Below are 16,631 nucleotides of genomic sequence, written 5' to 3'. Positions count from 1 at the left end.
TGCAGATTGCAGTGAACCAAAATCACACCACTGCACTCCAGCCTGGGCGACAAGAGTAAAACTCCACCTAAAAAAAAAGAAAAGAAAAAAGAAAAAAAGAAAAAGAAGCAGATGTGATGAGCAAGCAATATCCAGAAGGAGAAACATGAGTGAAAAGATATTCTGCCTTACTAGTCTTCAGGGTTAAATTAACCACAACGAGATTTCATTTCCTATCCACTAGGCTGGCAAAAGTAAAAAAGTTTCACAAAACCAAACGTCACAAGGATTCATCTCATCCTTGGTGAGATGTTTAAAGAGCAGCTCAGTAATATCTGGCAAAGCTAAAGATGATCACAACCTACAATCCAGAAATCTCATGTCCAGTACACACCTAAAAGAAATGCTTGTCCATGTGCACCAGGAAGTAAGTGTAACAATATTCACAGCAGCCTGTGAACAGCAAAAAATCTGAAAACAAAATGTCCATTGGCATGGAAATGCCTAAAACAAAAACGTGGTATATTCAGCCAGTGGAATACTCACATGGCAGTAAATAAAAATGCGTAAGTCCCAGTGGTACCAGTCTAAATCAATGTTAGAATCATAATATTAGGTGAAAAATGCAAGTCTCAGAAAATATGTATATCTTTTTCTTTTTCTTTTTTTGAGGTGGAGTCTTGTTCTGTCGCCCAGGCTGGAGTGCAATGGCACCATCTCAGCTCACTGCAACCTCCGCCTCCTGGGTTCAAGCGATTCTCCTGCCTCAGCCTCCTCAGTAGCTGGAACTACAGGTGCACACCACCACGCCCAGCTAACTTTTTTGTATTTTTAGTAGAGATGGGGTTTCACCATGTAGGCCAGGATGGTCTCAATCTCTTAACCTCGTGATCCACCCGCCTCGGCCTCCCAAAGTGCTGGGATTACAGGTGTGAGCCACCGTGCCTGGCCATTTTTTTTTTTTGAGACAGGGTTTCACTCTGTCGCCCTGGCTACAGTGCAGTGGCACGAACAAGGCTCACTGCAGCCTCAACCTCCTGAGCTCAAGCAATCCTTCCTCCTAAGCCTCCTAAGTAGCTGGGACCACAAGTGCATGCCACCACACCTGGCTAATTTTTAAACATCTTTTTTTGTAGAGATGAGGTCTTGCCATGTTGCCCAGGCTGGTCTCAAACTCCTGGGCTCAAGAAATCCTGCTGCCTCAGCCTCCCAAAGTGCTGGGATTACACACATGAGCCACCACACTCAGCCATATTTTGATAAAGTTCAAAAATCATTCTTTTAAAGCAAAGAATAATAAACAAAAAATTCAAGATGGTGGTCACTTCTGAGAGCAGGCAGGAAAGTGAATGGGAAGTACCACATAGGTACATGTAAGTTACTGGTAATATTCAAGTTCTTGGGCAAACAGTGGGCTAATCGCTGTTCATTATGATAGACGAATTTTTTTTATGGACCAAAAATGCCAGTGTATCATGCACCATGCATTATGATTAATCCAATTCTGTGTGTCCAAAGGCCATCTTTAAGAAGTGAATACAGGCCAGGTATGGTGGCTCACGCCTGTAATGCCAATGCTTTGGGAGGCCAAGGCAGGAGGATCACTTGAGCCCAGGAGTCTGAAACCAGCCTGGGCAACATAGCAAGATCCCATCTCTACAAATAAATGAAAAAAATTAGCCAAACAACCATTCTATTCCAGCCTAAGTGTCACAGTGAGACCCAGACTCTAAAAAGATTTTAAAAATTAATGCATTTAGAAAGAGGTGAGGAAGAATATATACTAGGTTACTGACAGATGAGACCAATGAGGCAGGAAGCACGAGTGGAGGGGATGGAGTAGTAAGTGGTTTTTGTTTCATGTTTTATTCTGCTGTCAATTACATATTCATTTCAACAAGAAATGTTTCCTGTAATTAACCAAAGCAGTATAGCCAAATGTTTCAGTACACGCCTCCAGAGCCAGACCAGGAGAGACTACATCTCAACTCCACCATGCCCTTGTCAGAGGAAATATGGCAAGTTACTGAACCTCTCTGCGCCTCTGTTTCTGCCTCTGAGAAGAGGGGGTGATAACAATGCCCATTTCATAGGGCCATGTGAAGATTCACTGAGTTGGCTTATGAAAAGTATTCATAACAGTTCCTCTACACAAGGTAAGCCCTTAATGAGACTGGCTACTATTCTTATCATTAGACTAACTTCGAACACTGATATGAGAGAGGTGAGCTCAGCAATGATCTGGTCAATGTCTGCAAATAATCCTGCACACTCTTACAGTCTTTGGGAGAAGCCCAGTGCCCTGCCCATGCCAGGAATTTACTAAACAGTTGATAAGTGAATGTATGCTGTCTCTGTTTACCCACCACTTCTGTGGCTGTCTGGATGGAGCACTGGCAGGTGCATGCCCAACATATCCATTCTCCATCTTCTTCCTTATTGACCCTTTGCTCAGGGTGGCAATGAGCCCAACTGAAAAACTGTAGATGTCCTTGCAGCAAGGAGTGGCCATGTCACAAAGTTCTAGCCAAACAGTCACAGCAGAAGTCTGCTAAGGATTTCAGGGAAGGCTTTGGCTTCTTGATACAGGTGCTGTCTCCTTTCCTTAGAGCCCTGCTTCTGCCTGCCCATCACAAGGATATCAGGCTGGAGGTGGAGCAACCGTTTTATGAATGTGAGGCTAAGGATGGTGACCTGGAGCAGCAGAGAGAGGGTAAGGTGAGCACCACCTTAGCCTGCTGAGCTCTGCACTTCCTATATGAGAAAATGAACCCCATGGTAGCCAGGATAGAAAGGTGCCCCCAGGGGACCACACCTCCTGGAACTTGTTTTGTGATATCCCTCCCATACTGAATCTGGGCTGACTCTTCAACTCACATTAACTAACAGAATGAAGTAGAAGTGATGTGGGGCCAGTTCTAAATCTATGCCTTAAGAAGGCTCACAAAAGCCCTCGGCTGCCGTGTTATAAGTCCAGCTACAGGCTGGTCAGGCCACATGAAAGGAGAGGTCCCAAGACTATGGACAGACATGGACCCAGCCATTCCCAAGGTGCCATTTCAGTAAAGCCATGTTGAATGTTCCAACCCCATCCACCCTCTGACTGCAGCCACATAACAGACCCCAAGCAAGACCAGCAGAAGAAACATCCTGCTGAGCCCCAGACAACCACAGGTTCACAAGAAATAAGAAACTGCTGTCATTTTAAGGCCTTAAGTTTGGGGGTGGCTTGTGGTGCAGTAATAGACAACTAGAACAAACCTCTATCTGGGTACAACACTGTACAAGTTTCCTAAACACAAGCACAGTCCCTAACTAAAGTGCCACCTGAAAAAGAAACATACAATCAATCCCAAATCCCAACAAAAATCTCTTGCACATTCTGATTTCCAACCAAGATTGTTAATATGAAAAAACATGAACTGTCCTTTCACTCTTATTTCATAATAAGTACATTAAACACAACTAATCTGGCTAAGTGCGATGAATCTATTATTTATTCTAATAATGAAAAAGCATTTAAAAAATGCTTTTTGGTTCAACACAGTGCTGGACTTGGTGAGAACCCTCCAAAAATACATCTTCTATCTAGACGAGAGGCATCATTATACTACTGTTACTTCATATTCATTCTCAAAGGCCTAGAGCTTAACAAGGTGGCCAAACAGGGTGGACATCTGCAATCTAACTAAAGAAGGCTATCAATAAAACTAATAATTTGAGGGGGAAAAAAACTCTAGAAGCAAAGGGAATGCCTATCAGTGATGTCTTGGCCAAATCAATTATGGTGCATCAACACCACTGTGTGTTATGCAGCCACGAAAAAGAGCAAATCTGAGCACTATGCAAGGACTCAGAGGCATTACCACATGGCACTGCTATGTGAGAAGAGCAAAATGCAAGAAAATAAGTGTAATATTATCTCCTATAGGATTATATAACCATGGAGAAAAATGTGGAAAGATACATACAGTCCTTGATTGTTACCATGGGTGAAGGATTACAGAAGGATGCTGACGCAGGGGTGGAACCAGGGTGGGGGGTGGGCACAAAAAAGGACAGACCAAAAATATTAAAAAGGGGCTTGAAAAGAATTCATAAAAAGAATTGTATTTTTTAAATCTAATTTGCTAGGTGCTATCTATGCACTAGACACAGCGCTGAGTCACCTGATCTCACTTTGACTTCTCGTTTAATCATCTATTAACTATCCCCATTTTCCAGATAAGGAACCTGTGGCCCAGAGAAGTACTGTGCCCACAGTGGTGGGGCTCAGGCATTATATGAAATAAGTGTAATGGGAGGGTCCCCAGCTCAACCCCAAACTCCCGCACTGGGAGCTCAAAGGACATATGTCTTAAATGTTGTAGAAGAGCTTCCCTCCTGCTCTGCACATTCTTAAAATAGCAGCAGGTCCTGACGTGCGATGATGTATGCTACAGCGGCGCGAAGTCCATCAGCACCTCGGTCCCCTGGTGCCTCATGCTGGGAAAAATCCAAGAGGGCCACTGACCTCACTCACGGAGCTCAGGGAAACCCTGCCCAGAATATTTTTACAGAATCAATTGCTGACACCGGGAGCTAGAAAATAGATGAGGACGTGTCAGCTATTACACGGTCAGATTCTTTGAGCTCACCATTTAATTAAAACTTGTTCAGCCCCAGAGCAAGAATTATTACCCATTAAAGCAGGGGAGATGGCTCAACTGTGCCTGGCTGGTTAATTGCTACTTCCCAGGCATTCCCTGGCCTCCCCCTGCAGGAACAGCAAGCAGGGGCTGGAGATAGATATGAGATGTGTGTATATGAGTGGTGTCTTCCACACAGCCTTCTCCACCTAAATGAACCTGACATCCTCTCCACTTACTAGGCCAAGCTTTCCTGTTCCATGCCACAGGCACCCAGGCTGCCCAGATGAGTCACTACCAGGCCTGGGCTGCACAGACTGCAGGGGTTGCGGGACAGGAAGGCAGACGGCTGGATGCTGCAGGCAGGTGCCAGAGAGCCGCTGGGTGACCAGGGGGAGGCATCTGCGCATGCCGCCTCACCCACGGCCACAGGTTCCTGGAAAAGCTGACACCCTCCTCAAACCCCAGACGGGGCTGGCCACCCATCCTTGGATCATGTTGCACCTGATATAAATTCATTCATATCATAATTTAGCCCGCATCTACCCAGTGCCAGGAATGGTTCTACAAGGATGGACACAAAAGTGCCTGTGCTTCTATGGAGCCTAGAGCTGGGAAGCAGAGCATGGACAAAATATGTCAAGTGGAAATAAATGCTATGAAGAAAAATAAAGCAAAGAGTAAGGGCGAGGGTGAGGGAGAAGGTGCAATTTAATAAGGAGAGAGGCCTCATGGAGAAGGTGACATCTGAACAGAGACTTGAGGGAGGGAGGGAGGGAAGGAGGGAGGGAGGCGGTGCTGGGGATTCTAGGGGAAGTGTTCCAGGCAGAGGGAACAGCCAGGGCAAAGTCTCTGAGGGAGGAACAGCAGGAGGCCAGTGTAGCTGGGGTACAGCAAGCAAGCAGTTGAGAGGTCAGAGATAAGGTCACACAGGGAAAATGGGGGCCTGGGGTTGGGGAGAGGGTACTTGAGCACTGCTCAGTGCCCAGGCCTGAAGCATTTTACATAGATGACTCATTGGGCACTGCTGCTAGTTCCCATTTCACAAGAAGAGGAAACTGAGGCCCAGAGAGGAAAGGGGACTCAGGCGAGACCACAGAGCTCATCTACACCAGGCTGGGATCACCCCCAGCCCCGGCACAGAAGTCTGCATTCAGCAGGAGCTCAACTCACTAAAAGTCACCGATTCCTTCCTTGGGAGAAATGTCCTCCATTTTTCTCAGTCCCTCAACACCCGGTCCACTCTTTCTTCACAGTTAGGAGCAGACAGGTAAACATTTCAGGGAGAAGAGGGGGAAAAAAAAGAAAACAAAAAAAGCCAACTGTCTAACTCCAGAGAGGAAGAAACATGATTAACTTTCTCTGCAAGTCACTGCCACATTTAATGAATATCGCTCACCTGAAAGACTCCCCGAACACGGCTCTGATCACAAAGTGGGCAGGTAGCTGTCAGGGGAGCCCCAGGTGGGCTCCTCCTGTCCCGGGTCCTCCCAGGGAGAGGCCACCTGCCTTGGCTCTCCAGGCCGACCTCGGTGGTGCCCGCCCCCAGCCCGCTGTGGGTGTCTGGAATGCGGAAACGGGAACCTGCCGTGCCAGCTCCTAACAGCGACTTATTCAACAGCCGCAGGAACACGCCAGCCACTGGAGTTCCCCAGGAGATGGCTGGTCGTCGTGAACAGGCGCGTTCCCAAAGAAAGCTGTTTTGCCAACAGTCCCTTTGGGGGAAGGAAAGAAAAGGCCTCCTTACTCATCAGACACGTGGTCTGAGGAGTCTGAATGGGCTTGAAAGGAAGCTCAAAGGTAACAAAGGCAGCTCGCCTATTACCTCGGATTCAGGCACAGGCCACCTGTTCACTGACAGAGCCAGGGCTGGACTTGTGCCCACACCGTCCCCTGCCCTGAGCTTGCGCCTGGATGCTTCATTCAGAACCGTACAATCCAAAGGCGGGCTCCTTGGCCCGTGCAGAGAAGGCGCTAGCTCACAGAGGCAATGCAGCTTAATGATTAAACACGGTCGCTGGACTCTTCCAGCCAGCTTTGGACGCACAACCGAACGGCTTTGGCTGGCTAATAATAACAACCACAACCGGAATGCTCACTGCACAAGGCACTGTTCTAAGTGCTGCATATGAATTCTGTCTCCTAACCCTCACAGCGACCCTCTAAGGAGGAACTATCGGCATTCTTATTTTACAGATGAGAAGTTGAACAAATAAGTCACAGGCTGGAGGTCACACAGGAAGAAAGTGCTGGGGCGGGGATCTAACCCAAGCAGAGGAGCTCCAAGGTTCCAGTTTTTACCCACTACTTTATTTATTTATTTTATTTTGAGACAGAGTCTTGCTCTGTCACTCAGGCTGGATGGAGTGCAGTGATGCAATCTCAGCTCACTGGAACCTCCGCCTTCTGGATTCAAGCAATTCTCCTGCCTCAGCCTCCCAAGTAGCTGAGATTACAGGCATGCGCTACCACACCCAGCTACTTTTTTTTTTTTTTTTTTGTATTTTTAGTAAAGACGGGGTTTCAACATGTTAGCCATGCTGGTCTTGAACTCCCAACCTCAGGAGGTCCACCTGACTTGGTCTCCCAAAGTGTTGGGATTACAGGCATGAGCCAACGCAGCTGGCCTTAACCACTACTTTAGATCTCCTCTTGTAAGGAGAAGCAGGTGCTCCCACTGGGCCTCAGTTTCCTCATCTATGAAACGGGATGAGAAGTCAGTGAGAGCTTTATTATTATTTTTGTAGAGACAAGGGTCTCACTGTGTTGTCTAGGCTGGTCTTGAACTCCTAGCTTCAAGCGATCCTCCCTCCTCAGCCTCCCAAAGCGCTGGGATTACAGGCATAGGCCACTGTGCCTGGCCAAGTGAGATCTTTATGGTGAGCACTGTGCTTGTGGCTCAAAAAAAGGCTCAACAACTATCAGCTGCACTTATCATATGCTGCCCTCATCATATGCTGCCCTCAGAGTCAGTCAGGTCCACTTTATTCCTTCAAAATACCGAGTAATCAGCTCATGGTCAGAGTTTAAATTCCAGGCAGCTGAAGGAAAAGAAATTAAGAAAGGCTCTTACCATCCTTCTTTTCATCCACACACACAAATATAAACAGAATGTCTATTCTGAATCAGGCACTGGGACACAGTAGTAAACAAAAACCACATAAACCCTGCCCACAGGGAGCTTATAGTCCCCTGTGAATGAACTGGCACAGAATATTCAAAGATTAGCTGATACATATTGTACTGAGTGCTGCTTTGGGTCAGGTGCTGTTGGGGCGGGACAGGGGGGGGGCAGTGTCTAAGCATGTCACGTGCTTTGATGCATTCGAATCCTCCCAACAACCTAGGAGGACAGTACCATTACCAGCTCCACCTTATAGATACAGAAACTAAGACATACGAGGCTAAGTGGCTTGCCCAAAGTAAAACAGGGAGCCCAAGATGGATCCAGAACTTGCACTCAGCAGTCTGGCTCAGAGCCCACACTGCATTCCTCAGCCCCTTGCAGTCTCAAAGGGCAATGGCTTTACAGTGTGGCCACGAGCAGTAGCAACAGGTATCCTCAGGAAATTTCAGTCTGCAAAAGGGATGGTCACTCTTCATAGATTTTTTTTGGTAAGGGGGTGCAGGATTATAAAATATTTATTATAAGTCACATTTATGCTGGGCACGGTGGCTCACACCTGTAATCCCAGCACTTTGGGAGGCTGAAGTGGGAGGATCGCTTGAGCCCCAGGAGTTCGAGAATGAGCCTGAGCAACAAAGTGAGACCTCATCTCTACGAATGATTAAAAAATTAGCCAGGCATGGGCCGGGCACGGTGGCTCACGCCTGTAATCCCAGCACTTTGGGAGGCCAAGGCGGGAGGATCACGAGGTCAGGAGATCAAGATTAACACAGTGAAACCCCGTCTCTACTAAAAATACAAAAAATTAGCCGGGTGTGGTGGCGGGCGCCTGTAGTCCCAGCTACTCGGGAGGCTGAGGCAGGAGAATCTCTTGAACCAAGGAGTCAGAGGTTGCAGTGAGCCGAGATCGCGCCACTGCACTCCAGCCTGGGCGACAGAGTGAAACTCTGTCTCCAAAAAAAAAAAAAAAAAAAAATTAGCTAGGCATGTGGCATGCACCTGTGGTCCCAGCTACATGGGAGGTTGAGGCGGGAGGACTGCTTGGGCCCAGGAGGTCAAGGCTGCAGTGAGCCATGATTACACCACTGCACTCTAGCCTGGGTGACAGAACAAGACTATCTCTAAAAACAACAAACACATACATACATACATACATACATACATACATACGTAAAAAGTCACATTTAATATGTTAATAGCAGAGGCCACGTTCTTAAGCACTTACCATGCGCTGGCCCCTGGGGATAAGCACTTGACCGGCATCCTCTCCTTTCACCCAAGAACAGCCCTCAGAGGGGGAAACTCAGCCTTTGCAAGGAGGGGTAGGAGGAGGAGGGAGGGAGTCAGGAGCAGAGAGAGGCATGAGACCCAGGTGTTTCTGGGCAGAGTGAGGGAGTGCTCTCAAAGACCGCGCACTCTAACCTTCAGACTGCTGCCTCATCACCCAACTCAGGTTTCCCTGAATTGTCAGACAAAATACTTGGTATTCCAACAAGATTCAGAGTTCTTGTGGTACAGGGACTCTGTGCACACAGTTTCAAAGGTGGGCATGATTAGAGAACAAAAAGCTAAGTCCTGATTCAGGTAATTACAAAACAAAGCTGGTAAAGCACCATGACAAAAAATGCATGGGCATTATGCTTTCACTGTGTTCCACTTACTTCTGCAGCAAATCCAGTTTGTCTGCCTACCCAATATCCCTCCCCCTTCCCCTGTCCTTTCCTAAATGGTACTCTGATTTTATTCCTGCAGCCACTCTCCTCCCTGTGCTACCTACTTCAGGTAAGGCTGGCCCTGGCTCCAGCCCCAGCCCCAGCCCCAGCCCCAGGGGGTCAATCCTAATTGGCCCTTGGCTGGTTTCTCTGGGCAGGGTCACATATCACAATGCTGGCCAATGAGATATGAGGGAAATCTGGGAGGCAGGGAATCAATGAAAGGTTTCCTTTCATTGATACACAGCAAGTAAGAGATGCCCTCTTTCTGCTGCTGGATGTGGCCCTGTCAGTGTGTGCCAACTGGAGCCTTGGCAGTCATCTTGTGGCCACTCAGGGTGCCTAGGGACACAGGAGACACACCATGGATGGCAGGGTGGCTTGAAGGAGAGGGATGGGGTCCCTGCAGGCATTGTGGAACTGCTTAGTCAACTCCTGTGCTGCTGTGCTGCCTACCTACAGGCTTCTTTGTTATATGAGATCATAAATCTCGTTATTTCAGGCCAATTTCATTTGGGCTTCCTATTATAGTAGCTCGTGGTTCTCAAAACGTGCTTCCTGGACCAGGGGCACCAGTGTCACCATAAAATGCAAATTCTCAAGCGAGACTTACAGAATCAGGAACTTACAGAATCAGGTGGGGCCCAGCAACCTGTGTTTTACCTAGGCCTCTGGGGATTCTGATCCTTGCTAGGGTTTTTTGTTTTTTTGAGACGGAGTCTCACTCATTCTGTTGTGCAGACTGGAGGGCAGTGGCACGATCTTGGCTCACTGCAACCTCTCAGAGCCTCCCAGCTTCAAGCAATTCTCCTGCCTCAGCCTCCCCAATAGCTGGGACCACAGGTACGTGCCACCACACCCGGCTCATTTTTGCATTTTTAGTAGAGATGGGGTTTTACCATGTGGCCCAGGCTGGCCTCGAACTTCTGGCCTCAAATGATCCACCTGCCTCAGCCTCCCAGAGTGCTGGGATTACAGATGTGAGCCACCACGCCTGGTGTTGCTCGGGTTTGAAAACCACTGCAGTAGCACACAGAGCTTTAGAGTTAAGATACAGCTCTGGAGTCAGACTGCCTGAATCCAAATCACCTCACCATGCTGATACACTGTTGGTGGGAATGTAAATTAGCTCAGCCACTGGGAAAGCAGTTTGAAGATTCCTCAAAGAACTAAAAATAGAATTACCATTCGACCCAGCAATCCCATTTCTGGGTATCTACCCAAAGGAAAAGGAACCATTCTACCAAACGACACCTGCGCTCCTATGTTCATCGCAGCACTATTCACAATAATAGCATGTGAATCAACCCACAAAGCCAGGGAGTCAACCCAGATGCCCGTCAACAGTGGACTGGATAAAGATAATGTGGTACATATATACCATGGAATACTACACAGCCATTAAACAAGAATGAAATCATGTCTATTGCAGCAACATGGATGTAGCCGGAGGCCATTATTCTAAGTGAATGAATGCACAAACAGAAAACCAAATATCCAATGTTCTTCTAAGTGGGATGCTAAGCATTGCGCGCACACACACACACCCCCCCCCATGTTCTTACTTCTAAGTGGGAGCTAAACATTGGGTATGTACACACACACACACACACACACACACACACACACGAACAACAGACACTGAGAATTCCAAAAGCCAAGAAGGAACGGGGCAAGGGTTGAAAATCTACCTACTGGGGGCTGGGTGCGGTGGCTCACGTCTATAATCCCAGCACTTTGGGAGACCAAGGTGGATGGATCACCTGAGGTTAGGAGTTCAAGACCAGCCTGGCCAACAAGGCAAAACCCCATCTCTACTAAAAAATACAAAAAAATTTAGCCGGGCATGGTTGGTGGGGGCACCTGTAATCCCAGCTACTCAGGAGGCTGAGGTAGGGAGAAATGCTTGAACCCGGGAGGCGGAGGTTGCACTGAGCTGAAATTGCACCACTGCACTCCACCCTGGGCGACAGAGCGAGACTCCAGCTCAAAAAAAAAAAAAAAAAAGTAAAAGAAAATCTACCTATTGGGTACTCTGTTCACTATTTGAGTGACAGGATCTGTACCCCAAACCTCAGCATCACACAATATACTCATGTAACAAACCTTCACATGTACCCTCTGAATTTAAAAAAAAAAAAATCATGTCACCACCTTTTTCTAGCTGCCTGACCTTGAACAAGTTATTCAAATTTAGTTACCTCATCTGCAAAGGGAGAATAATATCTTCCAGGGTTGTCGGGAGGCTTAAAGGAGTGGCTTCATGTGAAGGGCCCGGCACAGTGTCTTGCATGCAGCAGACGCTACATACATTGCCTACTTGCTGCTGCAGTTGTTGCTGCTGATGCTGTTATTACTGTTTGCAGCCAAAGGCTTACCAACTGGCACAACTTCCCGACTGAGCTCCTCCAAAGTTGGCGCCATATCTCCTTTAAGGTTATTTCACCCCCACCTGCTCCCACAGGACCAAGGCCAGTGCCCTGAGGTTCCACAACGACTTGCAAGTCTCCCATCGCTACAGGGAGGTGCACGGCTCCTCAGGCCCCCTCCCTAAGCCTGAGCCACCTGGTCCCAGCAGAGATTCCCACAGACACCTCAAGCTGGGTGCTCTGCCAGCTACTCTGATGGGTGACTGATGCAGAATGTCCATGAATTCCAGAGAGCACCCCCACCATGTGAGTCACACCAAACACCCAGCGAGAGTCCGCGGGTGCCCCTCCCTCTGGGAGCTGTGATTTCAAAACTGGTGGCACCAAGATGCAGAAAGCCAAAGTGACGAACATCATAAGCCAGGTGAGGTCCCCGTGAGAAGGGGTAGCCTCTTGCTGGGCTTAATAGCAAGCCCCGGTTTGAGGCCACAAGTGGGACAGGGGTTTTCATGCCCTGGTGTTACAGGCACTGTTGGGCCTGTCACTGAAAGAGGACGATGAGATGCAGGAGGAATCGGCGGAGGACTACCAACCCTCACAGCAAGAAAGGATTGGCCAAATTCCTCATGTTCCTGAAAGGAAGCTGTTAGGCTGAACCTCATAAAATTGCCAATATTCAACCATTCTTGACCCAAGAAAGCGCAATGTCAGGCAGTCCAACCTCATACAAGACAGGAAACTCACTCAGATAATGTAGTGTCAAGGAACTGGTCACCATCAGGAAACTGGAATGGTGGTGGTCTCTTGGGAAGGGAACTGGGTGCCCTACTTTTGTTGCTTTGGTTCCTTGTACATGTGGTCACCAGTCAAACTTTTCAAAAATGTAATAAATCGGCCGGGCGCAGTGGCTCACGCCTGTAATCCCAGCACTTTGGGAGGCCGAGGTGGGTGGATCACGAGGTCAAGAGTTTGAGACCATCCTGGCCATCATGGTGAAACCCCGTCTCTACTAAAAATACAAAAATTAGCTGGGCGTGGTGGTGCGTGCCTGCAGTCCCAGCTGCTCGGGAGGCTGAGGTAGGAGAGCTACCAAGCTATTCTCCTGCCTCAGCCTCCCGAGCAGCTGGGATTACAGGCGCCTGCCACTATGCCTGGCTAATTTTTGTATTTTTAGTAGAGAGAGGGTTTCATTATGTTGGCCAGGCTGGTCTAGAACTCCTGACCTCAGGTGATCCTCCCACTTCAGGCTCCAAAAGTGCTGGGATTACAGGCGTGAGCCACCACACCCGGCCCATGTACAGTACGTAACACTTGATAAGGATAATAAATGACTATGTTACTGGTTTACATATTTACTATATATACTTTTTTTTTTTTTGAGACATAGTCTAGCCCTGTCACCCAGGCTGGAGTGCAGTGGCGCAATCTTGGCTCACTGCAACCTCTGCCTCCCGGGTTCAAGCTGTTCTCCTGCCTCAGCCTCCCGAGCAGCTGGGATTACAGGTGCCTGCCACTATGCCGGGCTAATTTTTGTATTTTTAGTAGAGATGGAGTTTCACCATGTTGGCCAGGCTGTATATATACTTTTTATTGTTACTTTAGAGTGTGCTCCTTCTACTTATATACAAAAAAAAAGCTGTAAAACAGCCTTAGGCAGGTCCTTCAGGAGATATTCCAGAAGAAGGCACTGTTATCATAGGAAGTGACAGCTCCACATGTGTTACTGCCCCTGAAGACCTTCCAGTGGGACAAGATGTGGAGGAGGAACAGTGATACTAATGATCCTGTGGAGGCCTAGGCTCATGTGTTTGTGTCTTAGTTTTTACTAAAAGCAGCTCAGAAAGCAAAAAAATCAAAACGGAACATTTTAAATTTAAAAATAGAAAAAAAGCTTACAGAATAAGGATATAAAGAAAATATTTTTGTACAACTGAATAAGGTGTGTTTTAAGCTAAGTGGTATTACCAAAGAGTCAAGGCCAGGCACGGTGGCTTATGCCTATAATCCCAGCACTTTGGGAGGCTGAGGCAGGCAGATCACCCAAGGGTAGGAGTTCGAGACCAGCCTGGCCAACATGGTGAAACCCCATCTCTACTAAAAATACAAAAACAACAACAAACAAACTAGATTACAGTTGGCAGGGGCCTGTAATCCCAGCTACTGGGGAGGCTGAGGCAGGAGAATCGCTTGAACCCGAGAGGCAGAGGTTGCAGTGAGCTGAGATCGTGCCACTGCACTCCAGCCTGGGTGACAGAACGAGACTCTGTCTCAAAAAAAAGAAAAAAAAAAACCCAAACAGTTAAGAAATTTAGAAGTTTACAAAGTAAACAAGTTATAGTAAGCTACGGTTAATTTATTATTGAGGAAACATTTTTTAAAATAAATTTAGTGTAGCCTAAATGTACAGTGTCTGCTAAGTCCACAGTGGTGTACAGTACTGTCCTAGCTTTCCCATCCACTCACCACTCACTCACTGACTCACCCGGAGCAACTTCCAGTCCTGCAAGCTCCATCCACGGTAAGTGCCCTGTACAGGTGTGCCTTTTAAAAAATCTTTTATACCATATTTTTACTGTACCTTTTCTACGTTTAGATACACAAATACTTGCCATTGTGTTACAACTGCCCACAGAATTCGGGGCAGTCACATGCATGTAGGTTTGTGGCCTAGAAGCAATAGCCTACTCCATAGCGCCTAGGTGTGGAGGAGGCTGTGCCGTCTAGGTTTGCAGCAAGTACACTCCATGAGGTTCACGCAACAAAACAGCCTAACAACACATTTCTCAGAACATAGCCCCGTTGTGAAGCCATGCATGACTGCTTCCTAGGCCCTTTCCCTGTTTAATTTCTGCTTCCTCGCACTTATCACCAACTGACATGGTGCATGTTGTACTTCTTTTTTTTTTTTTTTGAGATGGAGTCTTGCTCTGTCGCCCAGGCTGGAGTGCAGTGGCACGATCTCGGCTCACCACAAGCCCCACCTCCTGGGTTCACGCCATTCTCCTGTCTCAGCCTCCTGAGTAGCTGGGACTACAGGCACCCGCCACCACGCCCAGCTAATTTTTTTTTTTTTTTTTTTTTAGTAGAGACGGGGTTTCACTGTGTTAGCCGGGTTGGTCTCGATCTCCTGACCTCATGATCCTCCCGCCTCGGCCTCCCAAAGTGCTGGGATTACAGGCGTGAGCCACCGCGCCCAGCCATGTTTTACATCTTTATCTTGTTTGTTGATTGACTCTTCCACTTGAAGGTGAGCCCCAGAAGGGTGAGAACCCTTGTCTGTTTTGCTCATGGCTGCACCCTGGTATCTAGAACAGTGCTCCCCTCACTGAGGACTTGATAAGTTTAAAAATCAAGGCCGGGCTCAGTGGCTCACACCTGTAATCCCAGCACTCTGGGAGGCCGAGGCAGGTGGATCACGAGGTCAGGAGATCGAGACCATCCCGGCTAACACGGTGAAACCCCATCTCTACTACAAACAAAAAAAATTAGCCGGGCGTGGTGGCAGGTACCTGTAGTCCCAGCTACTTGGGAGGCTGAGGCAGGAGAATCGCTTGAACCCGGGAGATGGAGATTGCAGTGAGCCAAGATCGCACCACTGCACTCTAACCTGGGCAACAGAGCGAGACTCTGTTTCAAAATAAAATAAAATAAAAATCAAGACCGGGCTCAGTGACTCACGCCTGTAATCCTAGCACTTTGGAAGGCTGAGGTGGGGGGATCACCTGAGGTCAGGAGTTCAAGACCAGCCTTGTTAACATGGCGAAACCCCGTCTGTACTAAAAAAATACAAAAATTAGCTGGGTGTGGTGGCGGGCAACTATAATCACAGCTACTAGGGAGGCTGAGGCAGGAGAATTGCTTGAACCCGGTGGGGCCGAGGTTGCAGTGAGCTGAGATTGTAACAGTTCACTCTAGCCTGGGCGAAACAGCGAAACTCAATCTCAAAAAAAAAAAAAAAAAAAAAATCAGACTCACGGCATCAGCATTTGGGGTTTGCTGCCCTCAGATCCAACATGCATTCCACACTGGGAAATACACACAAATCAAGCCACCTATACTGAAGACAGAGCTCCCGACATTCCCTGAACACTAGACTCACCTGAAAGCCTCTCTACTGAAAGAACTGCAAAAGGTGCCTTGGAAAGAAAAACAGGCCAGACATGGTGGCTCACGCCTCTGATCCCAGCACTTTGGGAGGCTGAGGCAGGAGGACTGCTTGAGGCCAGGAGTTCGAGATCAGCCACGACAACATAGCAAGAACCTGTTTCTACAAAAATATAAAAAAATTATCCAGGCGTGGTGGCGTGTGCCTGTGATCCCAGCTAATTGGGAGGCTGAGGTGGGAGGATCACTTGAGCCCAGGAGTTTGAGGCTGCGGTGAGTTGTGATCGTGCCACTGCACTCCAGGCTGGGTGAAAGAGCAAGACCTTGTCTCCAAAAAAAAAAAAAAGAAAGAAAGAAAAAGAAAGGACAGAGATGAAGATGGTGCTGGGGGTGGAAGTTTATGGAAACTTGAGGGGGTGCAGGACTTCCCTGCCTTCCTCCCTGCAAACCAACAGCACAGCATAGAAAAACGGGGCACCAGAGAAAAGAGCTCACCATCAGATGCAACAAACGGTGCCAGCACTGGCAGGATCTGACCAACCAGCACTCCTGTTCCCATCAATCATCTCTACCCACCAGGCAGCACAACATCAGGAGAAGCCCCCAAACATTCCCCTCTTTTCCTGCCACTTCCGCATAAGAATTTCACCACATACTCATGTGCTATTGTTCCATACCTCCAAAGCACAAATGCAGTGATGGGAGTGGGGAG

The 16,631-nt window shown here is 47.9% G+C and overlaps 1 protein-coding gene across 5 annotated transcripts in view; it reads right to left on the bottom strand.

The window, feature by feature from the left end:
- Window positions 1–16,631, bottom strand: part of SIPA1L3 (signal induced proliferation associated 1 like 3) — a 299,853-nt gene that overhangs the window by 267,395 nt on the left and 15,827 nt on the right. Inside the window, exon 1 of one of the 5 annotated variants that reach the window (XM_063720073.1) lies at window positions 6,007–6,994. The exons of the other annotated variants lie outside the window; for them this stretch is intronic. The gene's annotated coding sequence lies outside the window, so the exon portion shown is untranslated. Of the gene's footprint in view, window positions 1–6,006; window positions 6,995–16,631 lie in introns of those variants that run through there. 5 annotated transcript variants of the gene reach the window in all.

This window comes from Pongo abelii, chromosome 20, assembly GCF_028885655.2.
Source record: "Pongo abelii isolate AG06213 chromosome 20, NHGRI_mPonAbe1-v2.0_pri, whole genome shotgun sequence".
NCBI lineage: Eukaryota > Metazoa > Chordata > Mammalia > Primates > Hominidae > Pongo > Pongo abelii.
This window is presented reverse-complemented; position numbering and strand designations above follow the sequence as displayed.